The following is an 18,402-nucleotide window of genomic DNA, read 5'->3' as shown; positions in this document are numbered from 1 at the left end:
GGCGCGCTTTTTCCTCCCCCAGGAAGCTGTATCTATATCTGAGGCCATGGGCCACACACACACACACACACACACACACACACACACACACACACACACACACACACACGCCAAACCTCTGGGGACCTTCAGCCATGAGTGGCCACAGCAGGCAGGTGCCCCAGGGTACATGCATCCCTGCACACTTACCCACTCATGCGTGCACGCTGTCTCTGGGCAGCTGGAGAGACGCGTACCCGCCCAGCCAGCCCCACACTCGGCAGGGGAGGGGGACACGATCACGCTCCCTCTCCGGCACACAGGCACAGGCAGACACGCACCCTCCACTCCAGCACACATGCACACGCGCACACACACACACCGATACATGTACACTCCACACATCCAGGTCCTTGAACTTGGGCTGCTGATGGAGGGATGAGCTGGAACTGGCCTCCGAGATAAAGCTGGATTTCGCCTTTCTCCCCTCATTCAATTATTTAGATAAGCATTAAAAATTAACCTATTTGTTCCTTCCTGATCACTGTCTTTCCTCGGCCAGTAAGCAGGCTGCCGACCCTGGGCGCTGGTCCTGGACCACCTTCCTCTCCCTTGGTGTGTGCCCCTTCGTAGCCTACTGCTTAAGGCTTAATCCCTGAGGCAGGGGCCAGAACAGCAGTGGGCCCAGGCAAGTAGCATCCTCCTTTATAAATCTCTCTCCCTCCCTCTCTCTCTCTCTCTCTCTCTCTCTCTCTCTCTCTCTCTCTCTCTCTCTCTCTCTCTCTCTCAGTCTAGTCTCTCCTCCTTTTCCCTTCTCTTTCTCTCCCTCCCTCTCTCGGTCTCATTCTTTCTCTCTCTCCCTTCCTGTCTCTCTCATTCTTTTTGTCTGTCTCTTTACTTTTCTCTCACATTCATTCTGTCTCTCTTTCCTTGTCTCTTCTCTCTCTCCTCTTTCTCTCCCTCCCTCTCTGCCTCATTCTCTCTCTCTCACTTTCTGTCTCTATCTCTCTCATTCTTTTTGTCTGTCTCTTCCCTTATCTCTCTCTATTCCCTTTTCTTCTCTTCCCCATCTCTCTCCCTCCCTCTCCTTCTCTCTATCAGTCTAGTCTTTCTCTTCTTTTCCCTTCTCTCTATCTTATTCTCTCTTCCTCTGTCTCTTTCATTCTTTTTGTCTGCTTCTTTCCTTCTCTCTCTCATTCATTCTGTCTCTTTCCTTGTCTATTCTCTCTCTTCTTTCTCTCCCTCCTTCTCTGTTTCATTCTCTCTCTCCCTTCCTGTCTCTCATTCTTTTTGTCTGTTTCTCTCTCTCATTCGTTCTGTCTCTGTCTTTTTCCTTGTCTATTTTCTCTCTTCTTTCTCTCCCTCCCTCTCCCTGCTTCATTCTTTCTCTCTCTCATTCTTTCTGTCTGTCTCTCTCATTCGTTCTGTCTGTCTCTTTCCTTGTCTATTTTCTCTCTTCTTTCTCTCCCTCCCTCTCTCTCTGCTTCATTCTTTCTCTCTCATTCTTTCTGTCTGTCTCTCTCATTCGTTCTGTCTGTCTCTTTCCTTGTCTATTCTCTCTCTTCTTTCTCTCCCTCCCTCTCTCTGTTTCATTCTTTCTTTCTCTCCCCTTCCTGTCTCTCTTATGCTTTCTGTCTATCTGTCTCTCATTTGTTCTGTCTCTGTCTCTTTCCTTGTCTCATTCTCTCTCTTCCCACCCCACCCCACCCCACCCCACCCCACTCCACCCCATCTGTCTGTTTGTCTCTGTCTTCCCTGGTTCAGGCATGCATCTCCTCCTTCCTTCTCTCATTCTCCCCATCTGTCTCTCCCTGTCCCTTCCCCTCACTTCCTGCATGTCTCTGCCTCTCTCCCTCCCACATCATCTCCACCCCTTCTCGTTCTGATCTCTCCATCTTATCCTGGTCCCTGAAAATGCCACTTGGATTGCTGCCAGGGGCCATGATCCAACCCATGCCAAGTCATTCAAGGGGGGTCAAAGAAAGGCAAGGCTCCATGGGGAGGGAGCCTAGACTTGGCCTCTGGCCTTCTCTGTTCTCTAGTTATGCACATTCAAGTAAGACAGAGCAGGGCCAGTCTGTGGAATTTGAGGGAATGTGTGGTGAGGAAAGGCCTCATCAGAAAGGACTGTTCAGCTTTCCAGCCCCTGAGACTGCTCATGAAGGAGCCCTAAGTGATGGCATGAGGCTTTAGAGTCACTCTTTCTAATAGGAACTGACTCCTGGCTCAGCCACAGACTGGCTATGGGACCCCAAGTCCTTACCCCTCTTTGGACCTCAGTCTTCTCTTCTGTGAAATGGGAATGACAATTCCTGCCCTGCCTCCCTTCTAGATCTGTAATGAGGATCAAACAAGAGAATGGTTTGAAAGGGCTTTGTAACTCTAAAGTAGAAATGTGTGTGACTGTTGTGATGGACACAGAGACAGTATTGCCTAGTGGTGAGAGTTAGCCGTGAAGCCAGGGAAAACTAGCTGTGGGATGCTTCAGCACCTCTAGACTCAGTTACTTCATCTGTAAAATGAGTGGATAGAGTCACACCTAGAGATGGGAAGTCCTGGGTTCAAATTTGGCCTCAGACGCGTCCCAGCTGTGTGACCCTGGGCAAGTCACTTCACCCCCATTGCCTATCCCTGACCACTCTTCTGCCTTGGAACCAGTACGCAGTATTGCTTCGTTATTGCTTCCAAGACGGAGAGTAAGACTGCTTTTGTGTGTGTGTGTGTGTGTGTTATTTTAATGAGATTAATGAGACTTCTTCAGAGTATGGTGTCTTTTGGAAACTTTAATTACTATTAGAGGCAGTGGCTGCCCACAAAGCCCCTTTCCTTAAGCTTTAATGAGACTGAGTTTGCCCCCGTCCATCACGGGGCAAGGAGAACGTGGCTGAGGACGCCCAGGGGACCGAAAGCCCTTTCAACTCAGAGCTGAGGTCTCTGGTTTGCTATTAATAAGGAATGAGTGATGGGCCGGTCGTGAGTGGCCTCCAAGGGCCCGGGAGGTGTGGCTGGGGTGGGGCGGGGCTTGGGGGCGGGGCTTCCAGGACCTTGGAGAAGGGGCAGCGATCAGGGCGAGGCCTCCAGTGGAGCGCCCATTTGTCCTTTGGTGGCAGGGCCAGCGGAGGACGTGCTAGGCTGGGTGGGTTTTCAGGGGCGACCAGTGAGAGAAAAGATTCCTGCCTCGGTTGGGAGGGGGGTGACTTGTGGACAGACGGGAAGGTGAGGGCGACGCTGTGGGTTAGACCCAGAAGGGGTCCTTCTCGTTAACCCCCTTGATTCAATTGAACAAGCATTTGTCTATTTTGACAGATAAGGAAACTGAGGTCACGACAAAGCCAGTGATGGATTATTCCAGCTATTTCCCTGCCCAACTCTCTGGGTTCCCTTTCCTGGCCCGTTGCCTTGGTTTCAGACCCTTCAGGGTTCTTGAGGCCAGAATGGGACCCCCCCAAAGGGTCATCGTGTCCATCCCCCAGTCTCTGGGCGGGTCAACATGCCAAGCCTTCCCCCCAAAATGCCATCGGTCAGACTACGCTGGTCCTGGGGGAGGGAGAGGAGGAGGACGTCTAAACACAGCCTCTGGGTCCTGTCCAGAGCCAGAAAGGCCTCCATCAGGGGGAGCCCCTCTCCCAGGATTCCTCACGTCTCCCCCAGAATGAACGACCCCCTACCAGGCCCCCCTCCCTTCCTCTGCTCCCTCCCCCTCCAGGGCCGGGACTCAGTAGCACCTGTTACTAGGCCCTGCCCCCTCCCCCCGCGGAGACTTAATTATAATGATTTAGTGGAGATGGGTCTCGGCTAATTTAATGTTCTCTTGTTGTTGAGAAACAGGAGGCCGGTGCATCTGAGCTTCCCAAGTAGGAAGTGGTGGAGACCTCTCCACCCAGGCCTCTGTGTATAGGCCTTAATTAACTCCCAGTTCCCATGGCAACCTCTGGCTGTGCGGCATTTCCTGACAGCCGGGCTGGTGTGGATGGCTCCCCTTTTGTGATCACCGAGCGGGTATCTGATGTGTGCCGGGGAAGAGAAGGCATGGAGCCTGGTGGGTCGAGGGGGGGGCCCGAGCCTCAGAAGGGCAGCAAACAACCCCGGGAGGATTCGGAAGGCACTGCCGGAGCAGCCAGGCTGGGGGGGCCTCCAGGAACCCCGACGGATAGGACGAGGCTGGACTCTGCACATGCTACATCCAAGGAGGCTGAGGGACCGATTGGAGTGAGATTCACCTGTTAGAAAAACCTCTCTGGATGCAGGGCCCGGGAGAGACTGCGAGGACACGCGGAGCTTAACTTATCGCCTAGGGTCACCGGGCTCCGAAGGAGAATTAGCCAATTCTCTAGTCTGTAAACATGTGTAAATACATCTGCTTCTCTGCCCTTTCATAAATCTTTCTCCTTTTTTCTTTTCCATCCTTCCTTCTTTCTTCCTCCTCTCTTCTCTTTTCTCCCGGCTTTCCTTCTCTCCTCTATTTCTCCTTCCTGCTCTCCTTTCTTGCCTTCCTCCTTTCTCCCTCCTTTCTTCTCCTTTCTTGTTTCCTTTTTTCTCATCATTCCTTCTCCCTCCCTCTCTCCTCTATTTCTCCTCCTTGTTTTCCTCTCTTCCTTCCTTCTTTCTCCCTCCTTTCTTGTTTCCTTTTTTCTCATCTTTCCTTCTCCCTCCCTCTCTCCTCTATTTCTCCTCCCTGTTCTCCTTTCTCTTCCTTCCTTCTTTCTCCCTCCTTTTTTGTTTCCTTTTTTCTCATCTTTCCTTCTCCCTCCCTCTCTCCTCTATTTCTCCTCCCTGTTCTCCTTTCTCTTCCTTCTTTCCTCCCTCTTGTCTTCTCTTTTCTTGTTTCCTTTTTTCTCATCTTTCCTTCTCCCTCCCTTTCTCCTCTATTTCTTCTCCTTTATCTCTCTCCCTCTCTGTTTCTTCTCTTCCCTCACTGTCTTTCTCTTAACTTCTCTCCCTCATCTCTTCTCTTAATCAACTAACTAAACAAGCATTTTGTTAAGCACTCACTATGTGCCACATGTTAAGTGCAGGGGATACAGAACAGAAAGGGGCAACCAGTCCCTGTCTAGAAGGGGCTGCTGCCTCTCCTTCCTCTTCTCCCTTTTCCCTGTTCTCTATCCTTCCACCTCCCTTTTCTTCTCTTCCTCCCTTACTTTGTATGTGGGGCAGAACATGGGTGGAGCATGATATGCATGGGGGCTGAAGAGGGACATTGAGGCTAGATTGTGGAAAACCTTAAATGCCAGATTAAGTTGTATGGCCCTAAATAGTGCTGAGCCACAGAAAGAATCTGAGCTGGACAGGACACAGAACTAGGCTTTGGGAAGATGACCAGTCACTCTATGCAGGAAGTGGGTTGGATGGGGAAAGGTTGCAGAATACGAAGAAGGCTGTCTTAATGGTCCAGGCAAGAGATGGTGAGACCTGATGGAGGGCCTGCCTGTGGAAATACAGAGAAGGAGGCATGGAAGAGAGACATTGGGGAGGTCCAATTACTAGGACTCGGTGACTGATTGGATGTGGATGCTGAGAGAGAAGGAGGAGTCAAAGACAACTGAGGTTTTCAGGCTGGAGGACTGGAAGGATGCTGGTGCCATCTACAGAAATAGGAAAGTGATGGGGTGGGGGTGGAAGTGCAGGTTGTGGGGAGGAGGGGCAGGAAAGACAATGTGTTTCATATTTTTCCCCAAGCTCCATTTCAGTTCATCTCTAAAATGGAATAAACTACAGATTGAATATTTCTAGGAGAATCTCTCTTCTCTGTTTCCTCTCCCAACAACTGCCTCCATTTCTGTTTTTCCTTTCCTTGGGTTTTTGTCTCTATGCCTCTCTCCATCCTCCCTGTCTCTATTTCTCTCTGTCTGCTTCACTTCCCATCTCTCCCTCTTCTTACTCCCTTTCAATCCCTTCCTTAGCCCTCACCTTCTCCCTCTCTCTTCTGCTTCTCCATTTCCTTCATCTTCTCTTTCTCCCTCTCTTCTGCTTCTCTATTTCCTTCATCTTCCTCTCTCTCCTCTGCTTCTCCATTTCCTTCATCTCCTTCTCCCTCTCCCCCTTTTTCTTCTTTTCCCCTCTTCCTCTCCTTATTATCATTTCCCTCCTGAAGTTATTTTGCATCTTTTGCAAGGAACCCTAGATTCTAGCCTCATTCCCCCATCCTAAGGGATTTTGGGATATTCATGGCCCCTCCATACTTCAATAAAGGTGTTAGATTAGTGATCTGATATTCTGTGCTTTATAACAAACCACAAAGGCAGAGCCAGCAGGGGTGGTGGAAAGAATCCAGGTTTGGGGGAGTCAGAAGGAGATCTAGGTTCTAATCCTGGTTGTATTGGTGACTTGCTAAGTGACATTGGACTAATCCTATTCCTCCTCAGAGTCTCAGATTCCTCACATGCCAAATCAGAGAGTTGAGGGGATGATCTTATGGACCCCTTTCTTATTTTGAAATGCTCTATAAATAATAACAGAGGCTCAGATTTCTAAAGTGCTTTGGGGGGGGGGCAGCTAGGAGGCTTAATGGATAGAGAGCCAGATCCAGAGATGGGAGATCATGAGTTCAAATTTTACTTCAGACACTTCCAAGGCTCTTCTGTCTTGGAACCAATGTACTGTATTGATTCTAAGAGGGAAGGTAAAGAGATTTTTAAAATAAAAACAAAGTGCTTTGAGATTGATCAAGCATCTCACATGCATTATTTCATTGGACCTTAACACAACCTGGTGAGGTAGGCACCACAGGTATTATTTTTTCCAAACAAGGAAACCCAGGGACAGCCTCTTGATTCTGCCCTCTGGGGCCAAACAGAACAAGTGTAATTTCTCTTTTAAAAAACCCTTACCTTCCATCTTTGATCAATACTAAACATTGGTTCTAAGGCAGAAGAGCAGTAAGGGCCAGGCAACTGGGGTTAAGTGACTTGCCCAGGGTCACCCAGCTAGGAAGTAGGACCTAGAACCTCCTATCTCCAAGCCTGGTTCTCCATCCACTGAGCCACCTAACTACCCCTTTAATCCATCTCGTCATGTCATGTCTTCCCTTTTGTCCCCTCCATACCACGGTGCCATCTTGACATTCCAAGATTCCACCAAGCTCTGACATTCTGGGTTTTAAGGTCCCCTCCAGTTCTGATGTCCTATGTTTCGTATGTCCTTTCTGAATTTACAAATTCTAAGACTTAGTTACTCTGATGGTTGAATACGAACTATGTGAATATTCAAGATTATTTAGGTGAAAGGCCCCTAAAATCTTGGAGGGAAGGAGCTAGAGAAATCTACAAGGGGGCCTCAGTTTCCCCCTTGGTAAATGAGGGTTTCTGTGAGGATCCAGATAGAAAGAGCTTGCTGAAGTAAAAACCCTAACAAAAACTGTAGGGAATGGTAAAGGTCCTCTAGATGTCATTGGTGCAATTCAACCATGGATTGGATGCCACTGGGATATTTATTCCTTGATTACTGTGTGCAGAAGACTTTCTAGGAGAGGACTACTGGATAGCCAGGTGGTCCAATCGATAGAACACTCTCACTTGGAATCAGGATGATTCCTTTTTGTGAATTCAAATCTGGTCTCAGATGCTTCCTAGCTTTGTGAACTTGGATAACTCACTCGCCCCTGTTTGCCTCAGTTCTTCATCCATAAAATGAGCTGGAAAACATTCTAGTCTCTTTGCCGAGAAAACCCCAAATGAGGTCATGAAGAGTCGGACACGACTGAATGATGACACTAGATAGCTGCCTACCACAGAGGAGAGGGCAAGAGGTAATGGGTTTCAGTGAGATCAGGAGAATTTGGCCAGAGCAGTCATGCTGGAATGACATGGTTCAGGGAGGCTGTGTAGTCCATCCCTGGAGATCTTCAAGAATAGAACAGCCAGCCATCTGTTCTGGGTGGGTTAAACCTTCACCTGCCCAAAAGCGAGGAGTTGGACCAGTTCCATTCTGACTCCACCCTGGAATTCTATGCTTCCACTGAAGATTTCATTCCAGAATTCCATGATTCTATGTAGGATCCAATTCCCCAAATCTTATGATTCTTTTTGAGATTGGAGTCTAGAATTCTGTGGATCCCAGAATCTGATTTAACTATCCCAGAATTCTCTTTAGGATTTAATTTTTCAGCATCTTATTCTTCTTTTTTAGATTTTCTCCCAGAATTTTGCTTCAGATTCTATTAAAAATTCAATGGTTCTTTTAAATCGTGTACCCCACTGATAGCTTCTCACTCACACTAGTGGGGCAAGCTTATAGGGGTATGCTATAGCCCCCATTCCCACATATAAGGATTACGAGGGGGCTCCTATGTATAAGGATTGCCCATCCTGGGACTTCCCATTTATTCATATTCCTTCAGGGCTTGGCTAAAAGACACAAGTCACCTCCCAAATGAAAGCAGGTTTCCAGACCTTGCACCACAGTTTAGAATCAGCTTCTGGCTGAAAATTATTGTGAGGAGGCAGGAAGAGGGGAGAGGAAAGAGGAGAGAGATGGATGATAAATATTGAGCAGCTGCCTAGAGGCAGTGGTGTCCAGACCTTTGACCAGAAGGCTGCCTCTAGGGTCACACATGGGCTCTTCATGGCTCAGGTCTCAGGCAGATGAGTGAGATCTGCCCCATCTGTTCCTAATAATGCAAGAACCACCCTTGCACTTCCATCCCGCCCCCACCCTGTGAGGGGGCTGCCCTCATCACTAGGGTCAGTTGTGCTAACAATCAATGGAAATGAATACATTTTAGTTTGGAAGCCCCAGATAGGAATCTCACGTTGAGTGCTGCTCTACTGGGGGGCTCTAAGACCACCAGAGTCAGCAGGTCAACAAGCATGATTAAGTGCCTACGACATGCCAGGCACTGCCTGGGATACAAAGAAAGACAAAAGATAGTCCTTGCCCTTGGGGAGCTCACAGTCTTCAAAGAGAAGTCCATAGACAGGGACCCCCAGCTAGGTCTCCTTTGGCATTGCAGCAATGGAAGGGATCGGCAGTGTCAACCTGGTCCAAGTGCTGGGCACAGTGCTGGGCAGATGAAGCCATGCAGAAAGCCTGGTTTTCTCTTGCAACTTGCAATTTAGGGGTTGGAGGCTCCCTAAGGACAGCTCCCTCTTTTCTAGATTGGAAGAAGACATTCTTAGCTGGGTGGCCTCTCCCAGAATCATAGACCATCAGAGGTGAGAGGGACCATCAAGTTCTTCATCCAAGTCATTGATGACAACGTTCAATAGCACAACTCCAAGTTCCAAGCCTTGGAGCATTCCACAAAGACTTCCCATCCTTGACTAACATCCATCCATTAATAATCACTCTTCAAAATCCACCTAACTGAACTACTAGGCAGCCCACATCTCACCATCTTTTCAACAAGAATAGCACGACTGACTTTGTCAAATGATACTGAAGTTTAGGTAGATATACTCTATATCTATGCTATTCACCTCATATACCCTGTCTAAAAAGGAAACCAGATGATTCTAGCATGAGGTAGGCTGGCTCATCATGATCGCTGCTTCCTTTTCTAGACAACCACACGCCATCCCTTTGAATAATAATTCTGGAATCTTGCCAGGAATTGACATCGTGTTGGCCCATAGTCTGTAGTCCTGACCCTCTAACCTTTTTAGAAAATTGAGATATTTGCCTGCTTCAGTCTTCGGCCATGAATTCTTTTCTATATGATCTTTCAAAGAACACTTACAGTGACTCAACAATCACATGTGCCTGGTATTTCCATACTTAAGGTATAATATGGTGGGCAAATTGAGAGCAGTGAGGTTTAGCATTTGGCATCAATCCATCTAAAAAATACTTTGGGCATCAGAGTCTTCATGAGTAAAATAAGAGAACAGGACTTGCCCCTCCTAGCTCGGACATTGTGTGTTCTAAGGGTCTGCTCAGCTCTGACAGTCTGTGTTCTATTCTTTGTTCTAAAGTCCTTCCAGAGCTCACATTCCAAGTCCTAACATCCTTCTCAGCAATGCCCGTCTGTGTTCCAGGGACCCTTCTAGCTCGGACGTTCCGTGATCTATATTCTAAAACCCATTCTGAGTGTCAGTATTCAAAGGTCCCTCTCCAGCTCTGACCCTCCACTCTCTTTTCTAGCTCCAAGTTTCTGTATTTTAGATTCTAAGATCCCTTCACGTTTGGAAAAGTTGCATAAAATGTACAGAGTGCTTACTCTGTGCTGGGCTCCCTGGGGAGAAAGAGGGATGAATGGAACTCAGCTTCCACCTTCAAGGGCCTCTTGGGCTAACACGAGAAAGAAGGCTAAGAAACCTCGTCCTATAGTTATAAATTAAGGGCACAGAAGAGGTAGACACAATAGGCTCTGGGGATTCACAGCAGGGAAAGACCATAAAAATGTGAAGATCTCACAGCTAGGAAAGACTTCACAGGTGACCTTCATCCACTCCTCAACCTAAAATGAATCCTGTCCATAGTATTCCCAACAAGTGGTCATCCAGCCTATACCATGGTGGATAGGGAAGGGGGACATCAGGGAAGGCTTTCCTCATCTATCCGTCAGTCAGTCAACAAAGCATTTATTAAGCACCTACTATGTGCGTATAAAGACAAAGGTAAAATCTTATACCCTCAAAACGTATATGCTATTGGGAAGAATAACATATATGTGTACATGTAAAATCAATGCAAGATATATATATAGAGAGAGAGAGACAGAGACAGAGACAGAGACAGAGACAGAGACAGAGAGACAGAGACAGAGAGAGACAGATGGAAAGAGACAGAGACAGAGAGAAAGGGTGGGCAGGCACTAGCACTTGGGAAAGGGAGGAATCAGGAAAGTCCTCATGTAGGAGATGGCCTCTGAACTAAGGCTTGAAAGATGCCAGGGATTCAAAGAAGTGGAGATGAGAGAGAGCATTCCATGTATGGGAGACAGTTGGGACAAAGGTTTGGAGGTGGGGGGTGAGTATCATCTATAAGAAATAGCAAGTAGGCCAATTTGGTTGGATCATAGATGCATGAAGAGAAGGAATGTGGGGCAGTTAGGTAGCATAGTGGATAGAGCATCTTTAGGGTCTTCCCTTCTTCCCTCCTTTCCTCTCCTCCTCCCTTTCCCCTTCCTCCTTCCCTTCTTTAATTTCTCCCTTCCTTCCTAACTAATCACCTTTTTATCTATTTAGTAGATGCTTTAGTAGATCATTGTACTTGTGGAGGCCTGGAGTCAGAAGGACCTGGGTTCAAATCTAATGTCAGACACTTAACTGTGTGGCCCTGAGCAAGTCATTTAACCCTGTTTGCCTAATCCTTACCCTTCTGTCTCAGAGTTGTTATTGGAATAGAAAGTAAGGGAGAAGAAAGGAAAGGAAAGGAAAGGAATGGAAAGGAAAGGAAAGGAAAGGAAAGGAAAGGAAAGGAAAGGAAAGGAAAGGAAAGGAAAGGAAAGGAAAGGAAAGGAAAGGAAAGGAAAGGAAAGGAAAGGAAAGGAAAGGAAAGGAAAGGAAAGGAAAGGAAAGGAAAGGAAAGGAAAGGAAAGGAAAGGAAAGGAAAGGAGGGGAGTGGAGGGGAGGGGAGTGGAGGGGAGGGGAGGGGAGGGGAGGGGAGGGGAGGGGAGGGGAGGGGAGGGGAGGGGAGGGAAGGGAAGGGAAGGGAAGGGAAGGGAAGGGAAGGGAAGGGAAGGGAAGGGAAGGGAAGGGAAGGGAAGGGAAGGGAAGGGAAGGGAAACCATATAAAATGTTTGCAGACAATGAAGAGATTTAAGTGCCCAAGAAAAGGGGTTTGTATTGGATCCTGGTGGCAATAAGAGAACCATTGAAGTCTTTTTGAGCAGAAAAATGGCATAGTTAAGAATATCATTTGGGGACAGGTAGGTGGCTCAGTGGATGGAGAACCAGGCTTAGAGACAGGAGGTCCTGAGTTTGAATCTAACTCCAGACAGTTCCTAGTTGTATGACCTGGGTAAATCATTTAATCCCAACTGGCTAGCCCTTACTGCTCTTCTGCCTTGGAACCAATACTTAGTATCAATTCTAAGATGGAAGTTACAGGTTTAAATAAAAAGAATGAATGCCACTTGGGTCATTGCGTAGAGGATGGGTCACAGAGGGAAGACATCAGAGGCAAAGAAACCAACTTGAGTAGAGGCTGGGGAGATAATGGAAGAGTCCAGGTGGAAGTCCAGTTCCCAGAGGACACTGTCTTTTGAGGGTTTTGGTGGCCAGAGATAAGGAAAGAAAGACCTTCTAGGTGACCTGGATGGGAAGTGTGGGCTCCATATTGGAAAATTGCCAGGGGTACAGTTAGACTGGAGCAAAAAGGCCTTTTTGAAGGAAGAGGTTAGTTGGGAAGATCAGTGGGGTCCGAATTGTAGAAGGCCTTGAATGCCAGACTTTCTCTTGCAGGTCACTGACAATGATCAGGAGGCTTTACCCTGGCAGTACCAACTGGCCCCAGAGTCAGTCTCAGAGCTGGGAGGAACCTCAGAGCTCTGCACTCATCTCCTCCAGATTCTTCCAATTTTCCAACAAGTGGGACTATGCTCTTGGTAGCTGACAGTTAAATACCAAATCACCCAGCAAACTCTGGGGGCTCCCAATTCTGTCTAGAAACAAATACAAACTTCTCTGTTTGGTATTTAAAGTCCTTCATAGTCTCACTCCAGACAACCTTCTCAGGCTTTCTTATACATAACTGTCCCTTCATGAGCTCCACAGTCCAGCCACGCTGGGGTTCACACATTCCATCTCTCCTCTCTGTCTGCCTTCTTTTTTAACCCTTCCTTTCTATCTTAGAATTGACTCTAAGACAGAAGGTCAAGGGCTAGTCAAATGAGGTTAAGTGACTTGCCCAGGGTCACACAGCTTGTCTGAGGCTAGACCTGAACCCAGGTCCTCCTGACTCCAGAGCTGGTGTTTATTTTCTGTGCTACTTAGCTGTCTCCTCATGTCCTTCAAAGCTCAGCTTAAATACCACCTCCTTGCTGAAGCCTTTCCTGATTCCCCCAGATCTGAGTGTCTCCTCCTTTATCAAATCACCTTCTATTTATTTGTATATACTGTACTTATATATGTGTATACAGGGCAGCTATAGATGGCCACAGTGGATAGAGTACTGGGTCTGGATTCAGGAATACCTGAGCTCAAATTTAGCCTCAAATACTTATTAATTGTGTGACCCTGAGCAAGTCACTTAACTCCGTTTGCCTCAGTTTCCTTATCTGTAAAATGAGCTGGAGAAGGAAACAGCAAATCACTCCAATATTTTTGCCAAGAAAACCCCAAATGGGGTCATGAAGAGTCGGACACAACAGGAAACAACTGAACAACAACATATGCATATACATTTTCTTCCCTTATATAGAATATAACCTTTTTTAGAGCAGGGGCTGTTTTATTTTTGTCTTGAAATCCCTAGCACCTAGTACATAGTAGCCACCTAATATATGCTTATTGATTGCTTGAGCTGTAAAATGGGAATAATGCTCCAATGGATCCACCTACATTTATTAAGCACCAGAATATACAGACCCTGTGCCAGGTGCTGGGGGCACAAAGATGAAAGTTAAATACTTCCTGCCCTCAAGGAATTGACGGTCTAGTTAGGGAACACAAGTACAATGATGGACGTATATGAAATAGATTTGTAAGGAAGGGAGGGAGGGAGGAAGGGAGGGAGAGGAAAGGAGGAAGGAAGGAAGGAAGGAAGGAAGGAAGGAAGGAAGGAAGGAAGGAAGGAAGGAAGGAAGGAAGGAAGGAAGGAAGGAAGGAAGGAAGGAAGGAAGGAAGGAAGGAAGGAAGGGAGGGAGGGAGGGAGGGAGGGAGGGAGGGAGGGAGGGAGAGGAAAGGAGGGAAGAAGGGAGGGAGGGAGGAAGGAAGGGAGGAAGGAAGGGAGGGAGAGAAAAGGAGGAAGAGGGAAGAAGGAAGGGAGGGAGGGAGGGAGGAAGGGAGGGAGGAAAGAAGGGAGGGAGGGAGGGAGGAAGGGAGGAAGGAAAGGAGGGAGGGAGGAAGGAAGGAATGGAAGAAGGGAGGGAGGGAGGGAGGAAAGAAGGAAGGAAGAGAGGGAGGGAGAAAGAGAGGGAAGAAGTAAGGGAGGAAGGGAAGGAGGAAATGAGGGAGGAAGGGAGGAAAAGAGGGAGGGAAAGAGGAAAGAAGGAAGGGAGGGAGAAAGGGAGGGAAGAAGTAAGGAAAGGAGGGAGGGAGGGAGGGGGGAATGGAAGGAGGGAGGGAGGGAGGGAAGAAGTAAGGAAAGGAGGGAGGGAGGGAGGGGGGAATGGAAGGAGGGAGGGAGGGAGGGAAGAAGTAATGAAAGGAGGGAGGGAGGAAGGAAAGGAGGGAGAAAGGGAGGGAAGAAATAAGGGAGGGAGGGAGGAAGGGAGGAAGGAAAGAAAGGTACTTCTAAATTTGTAGGGTCATTTGAAACAAAATATTTCTGAACCCTCACAGACCTACTATGATTAATCTTGGCACCTTGCAGGAGAGGCTGGGGAAGAGGCTGTGGGCCTACTAAAAGAAGGGGGTTGGTAAGCTGAGGAGTAGATGGGGAAAGAGAAAATTTTCAGCTCTCTAGAGTGTGTTAATTATGCTGAAGCTCTGGGCTCCCTCTGTCCCTCTGGGAGCCTTCTGCCCTGAACACATGGGCTCTTGCCTCCAGGAGAGACAGAAAGCAGGACAGGTCCTTTGGATGGGCCCACTTGTCACAGATTCAGTATTCAGAACTGATTCTTGGATGGAGGAACTGATTTTTGACACCACCTGAAAAAAGAGCCTCCCCTTTTCTGCGAGATCACGGCTAATCTTAGACACCAAGATGAGAGTGTGTGGAGTCAGAGAATCTTAGAATTACCATTAAAATTCTATTCCGCATTAGAAAGGACCAGAACCTGGATGTTGTGAAATTGTTCAAATTTAACGGTAAAGAAGAGACAAGAGAAGCACTTCCCCCTGCCCATTTGTAGAGGCTGGGGTCCATGGCTATAGAAAATTGAATATAACATTGATTTCCCCCCTGTGTTGATTGATTTTGTTGATTTCTCTCTCCCTCCCCCCCTTCTCTCTCTCTTATTTTATTATAACTTTGTTATAAGGGTTGCCTCCCTGGGAAGGGGAGGGGAATGCATATAAAGGGAAATGGAGACAATACAAAAACAAGATATTGATAAAAATAAATTTTAAATAAATAAAAAATAGACGATTTCAATGAATATCTTCTAAAAATTGGTATCTTTGTTTTTAGATCACTTACAATTCTTCCTGTAGAAAAATCTACTTTTTAAAGGCAAAAGAATAAACAAAGGACCCAAAACATCCCTTAGCCCAGCTCTCGTCCATGAGGCTCCGCTCCTTGGCGCCCCCTACCTTTTGAGCCGGGTCATTAGGCTGTGGGGCATCTGATTGTTAGGAAGTCTCCCCTGGCACTGAGATGAGACCTGCCTTCCTGTGACTTCTTCCCATTCCTCTTAGGCTGTCCTCTGGGTGTCCCGGGAGAGCTCTGTCCCACCAAGGCTCTTCATAGAGCCGAAAGCAAAGGTTATCTCCTCGGCCCAAGTCTCCTCTGGCTGGCTCGAGAGCCTTGGGAGGTCCTCACCCAGCTGGAGAAGAGCCTTGGGTGAATTCAAAGACTAATGCCAGCCTCCATTTATATAGAGCTCTGCTACAAAGAATTCATCGAGTCACCAATTCATCTGATCATTCTGATTAAGCATTATTATCTTCATTTTACAAATGAGGAAACTGAGGCACTGAGGAAGCGGGGGGGGGGGGGGGGGGAGCAGCTTGCTCGAGGTTACAAAGACAAACCAGAATCCAGACCTGATCTCTGGCTTCTCATCCTCCAGCCCTCCTTCCCTAGTCCAGTGGGTTTCTCCTGGCCCCTGATTGCCCACCGGGCCTCACTGTCCAACGTCCCACATGCTCCATCCCTACCACTTGCACCGACAGACAGGGAGCTCACTTGGACAAAGCTTGGACACAGAACAATTCCACAAAGAAGCAGGCTCTCTGTACCCACCTCTTTCTTGCTCCCAGGACCCTTACTGGCCCTAGCGACCACAAAGATTTTCTAGCTTGTTAGAGTGGGAAGGGCCCTTAAAATGTAGAATTAAGAATGTCAGAATCAGGGGAGGGCAGAGATAAGGGCAAAATGGTCCTTAGAACAAAGATCATAGATTGTAAGCTGGCAGGAACCTGGAAGTTTATAAGTATAGGTGGGGAAACTGAGGCACAAAACGTTAAATGACTTGCCCAAGGCAACACAGCTTGAAAGTAGCAAAGAGTAGATTTGAACCCAGGTCATTTAATACCAAATCTGGTGCTTTTCATTATACTATGCTAATGTCAGAGCAAGAAGGGAACAGAGAATGCCAATTTCAGGGAGGAAGATGGGAAAATGAGTGGGGGGAAGACTTAGAAGACAGAATTTTAGGGAGACTTGGAGGAACTTTTGAACTTGGACTATCAGAGCTGGGAGGACCCTTAGAGCATAGAGGGTCAGAACTAGGAAGATCCTTAGAAGATAGAAAAGTACAGTTGGGAGGGTTTTTAGAAAACACAGTGTCAGAGCTGGGAGGGAACTTAGAACAGAGAATGTCAGAGCTGGGAGAACCCTTAGAACAGAGAATGTCAGGGTTGGGAGGGAGCTTAGAACAGAGAATGTCAGAGCTGGGAGAGTCCTTAGAACAGAGCATGTCAGAGCTGGGAGAGAGCTTAGAACAGAGAATGTCAGAGCTGGGAGGAAGCTTAGAACAGAGAATGTCAGAGCTGGGAGAGTCCTTAGAACAGAGGATGTCAGAGCTGGGAGGGAGCTTAGAACAGAGAATGTCAGAGCTGGGAGAGTCCTTAGAACAGAGCATGTCAGAGCTGGGAGAGAGCTTAGAACAGAGAATGGCAGAGCTGGGAGAGTCCTTAGAACAGAGGATGTCAGAGCTGGGAGAGAGCTTAGAACAGAGAATGTCAGAGCTGGGAGAGACCTTAGAACAGAGCATGTCAGAGCTGGGAGAGACCTTAGAACAGAGAATGTCAGAGCTGGGAGAGTCCTTAGAACAGAGCATGTCAGAGCTGGGAGGAAGCTTAGAACAGAGAATGTCAGAGCTGGGAGGGAGCTTAGAACAGGGAATGTCAGAGCTGGGAGGAAGCTTAGAACAGAGAATGTCAGAGCTGGGAGGAAGCTTAGAACAGAGAATGTCAGAGCTGGGAGGGAGCTTAGAACAGGGAATGTCAGAGCTGGGAGGGAACTTAGAACAGAGAATGTCAGAGCTGGGAGAGTCCTTAGAACAGAGCATGTCAGAGCTGGGAGAGAGCTTAGAACAGAGAATGGCAGAGCTGGGAGGGAGCTTAGAACAGAGAATGGCAGAGCTGGGAGAGTCCTTAGAACAGAGCATGTCAGAGCTGGGAGAGAGCTTAGAACAGAGAATGGCAGAGCTGGGAGAGTCCTTAGAACAGAGAATGTCAGAGCTGGGAGGAAGCTTAGAACAGAGAATGTCAGAGCTGGGAGAGACCTTAGAACAGAGCATGTCAGAGCTGGGAGAGACCTTAGAACAGAGAATGTCAGAGCTGGGAGGAAGCTTAGAACAGAGAATGTCAGAGCTGGGAGAGACCTCAGAACAGAGAATGTCAGAGCTGGGAGAGACCTCAGAACAGAGAATGTCAGAGCTGGGAGAGACCTCAGAACAGAGAATGTCAGAGCTGGGAGAGACCTCAGAACAGAGAATGTCAGAGCTGGGAGGGAGCTTAGAACAGAGAATGTCAGAGCTGGGAGGGAGCTTAGAACAGAGAATGTCAGAGCTGGGAAAGACCTTAGAACATGGGATGTCAAAACTAGGAAGGGCTTTAGAACACTGAATTGCAGAGTTAGAAGATCCCTAGAACACAGAATGTCAGACCTGGGAGGGCTCTCAGAAACCATCCAGTCATACTTGAAACCCATATCTGCCTGGGCCCTGGGACAGACTAGCTTGAAGGAGAAAGGAGTTCATAGTATCTAGAGTTAGAAAATATTTGGGCATCCTTTAGCTCAAGTCACTCATTTTGCTGATGTAGAAAGAAAGATCCAGAAAGGGGTTAAGTAACACCCCCAAGGTGGCACAGTCTGGTCCAACCAAGGGAAGGTTTTGGCCCAAGGTCATAAGATGAGGTGGAGACAGAATGAGAATTAGAACCAAGGCAAGCCAGCTCCCAGGCTAGGGCTTGCTCCATCACCCCTCTGCTTCCCCCAATCCTCTGTCGCTCCACTCTTCCCACCCCTAACAAATTAAATTCCATCACCAAGCCTGGCAGCTTCCTCCAGTCTCCCACAATGAGATGAGCAGGGAAGTTCTGTAATTAGCAGAGTGTTCCCTCCCTCCAAATTAATCCACAAACTTAAATACCTGGAGACGGCTCTGCTGAGTGCCTGAGGCGAACAAGAGGCCCCCCTAAGAGCCAGGGGAGAGCGGGGCCAGCAGGCCACCCCTCCAGTGCCTGGCCAGGAATATCCCACTCCTGCTCCTAT

The 18,402-nt window shown here is 47.9% G+C and overlaps 1 protein-coding gene across 1 annotated transcript in view; it reads right to left on the bottom strand.

Moving 5' to 3' along the window:
• CELF5 (CUGBP Elav-like family member 5) overlaps positions 1–18,402 on the bottom strand; it is a 91,811-nt gene that overhangs the window by 52,763 nt on the left and 20,646 nt on the right.

The sequence above is a fragment of the Monodelphis domestica genome, chromosome 3, assembly GCF_027887165.1.
Source record: "Monodelphis domestica isolate mMonDom1 chromosome 3, mMonDom1.pri, whole genome shotgun sequence".
Classification (NCBI taxonomy): domain Eukaryota; kingdom Metazoa; phylum Chordata; class Mammalia; order Didelphimorphia; family Didelphidae; genus Monodelphis; species Monodelphis domestica.
This window is presented reverse-complemented; position numbering and strand designations above follow the sequence as displayed.